The 7483-nt window shown below is 40.9% G+C and overlaps 1 pseudogene; it reads left to right on the top strand.

Moving 5' to 3' along the window:
• Positions 1 to 6956, top strand: part of LOC102862666 — a 77907-nt pseudogene extending 70951 nt beyond the window's left edge.
• The last annotated feature ends 527 nt before the right edge of the window (positions 6957 to 7483 follow it).

Raw genomic sequence — 7483 nt, 5'->3', positions numbered from 1 at the left:
TCCACATTCTGTTGGGTCACCTTTCTTAGGGATAGGAACAATTATCGATCTCTTCCAGTCAGTTGGCCAAGTGGTCGTTCTCCAGATTTCTTGGCACAGCTTGGTGAGCACGTCCAGGGCAGCATCTGTTAACTGAAATATGTCAATTGGTATACCATCTATTCCTGGAGCCTTAATTTTGCCATTTCCTTCAAAGCAGCCTGAACGTCTTCTTTCATCACCATAGGCTCTTGCTCATATGTTGTTTCAAAAAGCAAAAGAAAAATTTCTTCATTGGTATACAATTCCCCGCCCCTCCACCCCCACCCCCAGTGCACTCCACTATGCAACCTTAATTCTGGAAGCCCTGTTCCTTAATTACTTTAAAGCATCATTTGATATGTCCCTTATTTAAGCTCATCTTTATTCTTTTCTGGCTCTTCCTGTTCAGATTTCTTTTTTCTATATAATCCTCCTACTTTTATGATACTAGTTTATTTACAAAATTAGAATACTTTTCTTTGAGAAAACAGCCGTCCAATTTACTTTGCCCCCACCCATCAAATTATACAACTTCATGATTAATCTCCCTCCCCCTGCACATCCTCATCTCTTTGTTTCTATCCTACCCCACTCCCTTTGATTTTCATATTCATTCTGCAATAATGGTTTTATACAATATTTGTCCTGGTGGGACTGAGTTGGTTCACTCAGCATAATGCTCTCCAGTCCCTCCCAATTTAGGTAATCATTTACAATATTATTGCTCCTGTGTGTTGCATGGTATTCCATTGTGTGAATGTACCATAATTTCTCAATAAGTTCGTTTGTGGTTGGACATTTGGGCTGTTTCCGTGTTCTTGCTATAGTAATATTACTGGGATTTCTTCCTTAGAAGGTCCCATTAATCACTTTTATCCTTTCCTGATTGTGCATTGATGGTTGTATTTGTTGAGGCTGTGCATCTTAATGGGATGAAACTGCCCATGTTTCTCTGGCAGAGCCACTGGTGCATTCAAAGCACCAAAGAAGTGATGGTTGCTGCTAGCTCCTCCATCCCCAGACCTAGTAATTTTACTGGGTTTGTAGAACTCCAGTAGGACATGTTTTATCTGCAGCTCTCAAACACCTTTGATGGGGGAAAAAAATGAGAAGTTGTTTTGGACAACCTTTTGCTTCTTTGAATGGAGGGAAGTCAGCGATGCACTCTAGGGCAGGTTAAAAGATTCCACGCACTCACTGTTTTCTCACCAGCCTCTCCAGAGAGCCCTTCCCAGGAGGTATCAGAGGAACATGCTCCAGGCCTTATCATGAACTAGCATAGACACAAGTATAGGGTTTCAAATGTTTTTGACACGATTGCCTATGATGAAGTAGTTAATTAAAATTTCACTTTTGCAGCCTCATAATTTATCATAGAAAAAGCACATGGAGATTCCAGAGAAGCTTAGATTCCCTAGCTTGCACTGTTCTGACCATAGATTAGCCTTAGACTTCCTTCTAGTTGTTGTCATGTACCATCAAGTTGCCTATGACTTATAGCTATGTACAATAGCTTGAATCTTGCCCTATTCTGAGCCAGTCTCAATTTCTCTGACCCGCCCCCCCCCCATGCCCATTACTCCAGTTACTTTGTCAGTCTATCTCATCCGGGGTCTTTCTCTCCTGCGCTCTCCCTCCACCTTTCTAAGCATGATGTCCTTCTCCAACAACTGGCCCCTCCTGGCTTCTTGGTGAGAAGAAGCTTCAAAATCCTTGCCTCCAAGGAGCAGCTTGGTTTTACCCTCTCTAGGACAGATCTCTTTGTTCCCTTGGCATTCCATGGAATGCTCAATACTCTTCTCCAGAACCACAGCTCGACGGTTTTTATTCTTTCCTCATCCTTAGTCATTGCCCAGCTCTCCGATGCATAGCAAGTAATTGCAAAGACCATAGCTTGGATCAGGTGCTAGGGACAAATGCAATCACCAGTACTTCCTGTTGCACTTCTGGAAACTCTTCAGGACAAGTGGAAATAGAAGTGAATATACATATGACCAGGCCTCTTTTCTGCATGATTATAATCAGAGAAACTCTCATGTTTCATGATGGAAGGAGACTGCCCTGTGGAGTCACTGGTTCATATTCTAGGAGAGGCCTGAACTAGGTGAGACTGGGATGCAAGCAAAGCCACTGTGCAAAACTCTCTTAGGACCAAGAGTATGAATTATTTTAATATATTTTGTCTTTGCGTACTTAACCTTCTTGTAAAAGGTTTTCAATTGGCTTAAGACAATAGGAATTTGTATTTTGTAGACTTCTGTGCATGATGGCTACCAAGTGCTATCCACTTTAACGTCTAAAGGCTAACTGCAGGGACCAACACATGACTTCCATTTTGCCCAGCCCAGCCCTGACCTCACTCAGTAGGAAAAAGCCAGAATAATTGTGGCCGAATTTCCCTCAAGGTTGAACAATAATGAACTAAGGGGGGAATTGAAGCCAAGAATTTATGTTCTCTAGGTCACCCTTTCCCAACCAGTTTTACTTAACTTCCTTAAAGGTTTTTGTTTTGTTTTATTTCTTGTTTGTTTGTTTTTTTGTCTTTCAGGTCATAACAGCTTCCAGGATGAATATGCTTAAAATTGGCTGTAACTAAGTTTGCACATGTACAAAAAAAGAGGAAAAACTTGTGTAAAGGCCACGATCTGTTGCACATGGGACATACGACTGCTGCACATACTCCATATACACTCAGTCCTCCCTAAATTTATAGGCAGGCTGATTTCTAGACTTTTTATTAATAACTCCCACTGTTAGCAACCCCAGTAGATGTGATACCCTGTTGTCCAGGGAGGCAGATCTGAGTTTATCAACTTCCTGATTCTTTTCCCAGCCCTTGGCAGTAAATTACTTGCCTTTTCTCAAAAACTAGTGTCTTGACTTGTAACTGTGAGTGCTCCAGGCTTTGGGCTCAATTTTGGCCCAGCTACAAAATCATGATCACTCTGGGTGTGCACTTTATAATAAAGAGCCCCTTTGGGAAGTCATGTTTTTGTTCATATCAAGGAAGTAGTACTTCCTTCATATTGAATAAAAATATGCTTAATGGTTTTTAAAACAATTATCTTTTCATTGCAATCAAGATATTCACCCAATGGGATGAGAGATTGCAGTCGAATGATATTTTGTTATTATCTATCATACTTTGATTTTGTTTAAGAAATAGACATTTATGTACTTAAAACTTATGTGTTTAAAACTTTTGCTTTTATAATGCTCAAAAAACTCTGTAGAATTTAAGTATACCAGTAGAAAATAAAGTTTCTATTTAAATATATATACTTACGAACAGCACAAAAATGTATAAAATTAATTTTTTTTAAGTTTTTATTTTTTTAGTTTTACACTGGTTTATATGCAAAATTCATAAAATTCGTATACATTGTTTTTCACACCGTATCTTTCCCCTTTTGTTTCAATTTTGTTTAAATTTCCATTTTTTTCCACTCTGTAAATGCTTTTCTATCTTCTTCCTTCCCATATTGTCAGGATATTATGCTTTGAATGGTGGAGAGTTGGCAAAGGGAAGGAAGACCCTCAAGCAGTTGGATTGACAATGGTGACTGTTGAGGTGAGTGTGTGAGAAATGATGAGGATGGCACCGGATGGGACACGGTCCAAATGTTTCCTTCCTAGGACTGAGAGGAGTTGTACTCAATTTGATGACACCTAACAACAATAGCTTTCCCATCAGGTGGCCCTTCACTGTTACTAACAGGAAGTTTTTCTAATTTTTTTCAAATATACATATTCTTTGTATCTATGGGATTTTTGTCTTCCAATCCTAAAGGCTTAAAGTTCAGATCAGGGCATTAGCCCTGTTGAGATCTTCTGAGAGAAAACACTGGCCCCGGCCTCTCTCCTCCTTTCTACTGACTCTGGCAGTGCTGTTCCTTGGCCAACATCAGCCTCTGTTGTCATGTGGGAAATCTTCTGTCTCACTTTTCTTCATGTCTGTTCTTCTAAGAGTTTTAGAAAGTTTCATGGTCTTTTATAAGGAACCAACTCCAAGCTGACACTCCAGCGAGATTTGGACACAATAAGTCACATGGGAAGAGACTGCCTGTCCTGCACAGCTGCTGGTGGATTTGAATTGCGTGCCTATGGAATTGCAGTGCAATTTCTTACCAGTAGGCCACCAGAGCTCCCTAATGATGGTAAGTAATACTAACTGGTAAATTTTTCAAAGGTCTTGTTCTCAAAAAAGTTAAATTGACAAATATCAGGGAGTATAATAATTTCAGAGGATTGGTGGATACAACTAATCCCTAAGCCTGGATTCGCTGGCTTCCAAACTAGTGTGGACATTACACAAATTTAAAACATGTTGCCCAAATATGGAGGGAAATAATAATTTGCTCCTTGTTAATAGTTTGCAAGCAGAGGCCAAGGGACCACCAGGTGTCATCAAGGTACAAGATTGGGGAAAGGATAGATTTTGGAATAGAGTCCAGTCTCCTTGCTAGGTGTATCGAATGGAGTGATCTACCTGAAAAACTTACCTTCTCCCCATGTCTCAAACTCTTTCATAGCCTCTTCCGTCAAGTTTCTTTAAGTTCATACCTCACCTCCTTCATCAATAAGTCAGAGGGTTTAAACAACATAAAGGGATTTGGTGTTGAAAAGAGACAGAGCTAAAAAAGAGAGAGAGAGAGAGAGAGACCTATGAAAAACAAAGGAGGAAACCTCTCACCAGTAAAAGTGACCATGTGGTCAGTCAAGTAGCTGCTGGAGAAGAAAGGTCCAAAGTGGCCACTTGACATTTGTACCTCAGGGTAAACGCTTTGCAGTCAGATCGTGTGGCTTTTATTAGTGTAGTAGCATTTTAAGTCCTTCTAAATGGATACTGTGCTGCAGCAATGCACTGAAGCATAGCAGAGATTGCGAGGATGGCATCGAACCAGGCACGGTTTCCTTGTTGTGCACCTAAGGTCCCTGTGAGTTGGAGCTGACTGGAAGTCACCTAACATCGGCATTTGACTAAAACTAGCATTTCTTCCATTTCCTAGGTGTCTGTTGTTGTTATGTACCATCAAGACACAGCTGACTCTCTAGAGGGCTTTCAAAGACAGAAAATCACATGGAGGGAGATGGCCCATCTTTCTCACGCAGAGCCTTTGGGTTTGCAGCTCAAGTCCTTATGTTTATGCCACCAGGGCTCCCTTCCTAAGTGTACAGTCTTGAGTGATTAACATATTTTTATTGTATTATTTTTACGTGTACTGTCAAATCAGATCTGACTGGTACAGGAGGAGATTGCCCCCTCCTTCTCCAGCAGAGCATCTGGTGGATTTGAACCACGTACCTCTGGGATTGCAGTAACATTTTAAACCACATCTTCTCATTTGTGACTTTTAAAATTCACAACTGACTAGTTCATTTGAAGATTGAAGGGAACTAAGATGTCTTTGTTGTTGTTTTGTACCATCAAGTTGGAACCGACTTATAGTTGAGTCTCCAGTGGGTTTTCAGAGTCAGCAAACAGCATGAGAGGAAGACTGTGCATTTGTCTCCCGAGGAAAGATTGGTTTAGGGTGAAGAGCAACGGCTGGGATTAGGGTTAGGAATCAGAGTGCTCCCTGGAGGCAAAGATCATGACGCTTTCTCTCACATATTGGGATGTGTTGTCAGGAGAGGCTATTCCTTGGAAAGGGACATCATCCTTCAAAAGGTGGAGGGTCAGTGAAGAGGAGGAAGACCCTCGACCGGGTGGAACTGTCTGCAGCAAGGAGCTATAACTTGCCGAGGATGATAAGGATGGCGCAGGAGAGGACAGAGGTGAGCTCCGTAGTTCATAGGGTCACTACGAGCGACACTCGAGTACACGACATCTAACAAGGCAAATAGGGGTGGTATTAGTGTAGGTGTGTGGGTTAGGCTTGGAGTTAAGGTTAGCATTAGAGGCAGGGTTAGACGTAAGTTTAGAGTTTGGTTTATGTGAAGTTTAGAGTTAAGCGCTGCAATCCATAAGACATGCAGTTCGAGGCCACCAGCTGCTCTGTGGGAGAAGGATGAGCGATCTCTTCCCATGCGAGTAACTGCCTCTGAAAACCCACTGAGAGAGGGTCAGCTATGGGTCGGTTCCCACTGTACAGTACACACAAATAACAACAAAACAACAACAACAGGGTGGCAGGAGACAGAATGATAGAATTTAATACAATCAATCATTTGTTTGTTGCAAATGCTTTCATTACAAAACACAGTGACTGTACACAAGGACCTCACCTGATGACTACACAGGAATCGCACAGATTATATCTGTGAAAAGAATGTTGGAGAAGCTCAGTGTCAGCTGCAAAAACTTGGCCCGATGCTGAGTGCGGACTAGACCAACAACTGCTCCCGTGCAAGTTCAAATGAAAATGAAAAATGAAACCAAACTGATAAGAACCAAAATATGACCCCAAGTCTATCCCACCTGACTTTTAAAACTATCTCGAGATCCAAGACTTTCTCCCTGGCATCCAACCATGAAGCTCTTTTCCCCCCATCTTTGCAAGCCTCATGCTTCAATCCCAGGTGAATGCAGAGTGAAAAAGTGTTTAATGGGTTTTGGGAAATGCAAGGAATATTGTACTGTGGATGAAAAAGAGATAAAGCCATGCAAGAATAAAAAATGCTGTATGGGACCAAAAATTGTTCAAATGAAAAGACACTTGAACCAATCTGAAGTGCTACAAACATTAGAAGATCACCAAGGACATCTAAAATATTCTAAGGATTCTATTGCTATGTCACCAGCAAACCATATTATATCTGTTCTTCCCAAAATCATTTCCATCAGCTCTTCTACCAAAGTTGGCTCTGTAATCACAAATGCCACCACATTGAACTCCTCCAACAGTCATACTGCTACTTCCTCTACAAGTGACACCACAGAAAGCGCCAAAAACATGGCTTTCACATCAGAAGTCACAGAGTCACCACCATAGATGCTGTCAGCACCACAACTGGAGCTCAAATTATTCACAATCTCCTTGGTCTATTTGATAAGACACAGAATTGTGTCCCTGTGATTAATTATTAAATAAATATTGTTTAAGTGGGCTGCGGGAAAAAACCCCAACAAAAACCCTATCTCAAGAACAGGTTAGAGGCCTAAATGCTAAAAAACAAAGACCAGATGAGCTGGGGAAGGACAGAAAGAATATCATCCATGGAGAATGCAAAATGTCATTACAAAGACTGAAGAGGAAGAAAAGGCTAAGATGAACATCAGAAAGAGCCTCTGAATTTTGCACTAGAAGCCCAAACAAAGAGAAGAAATCAGTAAGTTAACAAGTTGAACAGAAGGACAGTTCAAGAAGACAAAGCATTGTAATTGTCAAAGAGCCGAAGTCAGAAAATCAAAAGGGAAAACACATTCGTTTTGGTCTGGGTTGTTTGGTTTTTTTTGTGTTTTTTTTTTTTATTTTGCATCCACTTTTTTTCTATTTTTAAAAAAATCTTCATTTCTTAA

This window comes from Elephantulus edwardii, unplaced genomic scaffold (genome assembly GCF_000299155.1).
Source record: "Elephantulus edwardii isolate Elephantulus edwardi_28Jun2011 unplaced genomic scaffold, EleEdw1.0 scaffold00350, whole genome shotgun sequence".
In the NCBI taxonomy this organism is placed as follows: domain Eukaryota; kingdom Metazoa; phylum Chordata; class Mammalia; order Macroscelidea; family Macroscelididae; genus Elephantulus; species Elephantulus edwardii.
This window is presented reverse-complemented; position numbering and strand designations above follow the sequence as displayed.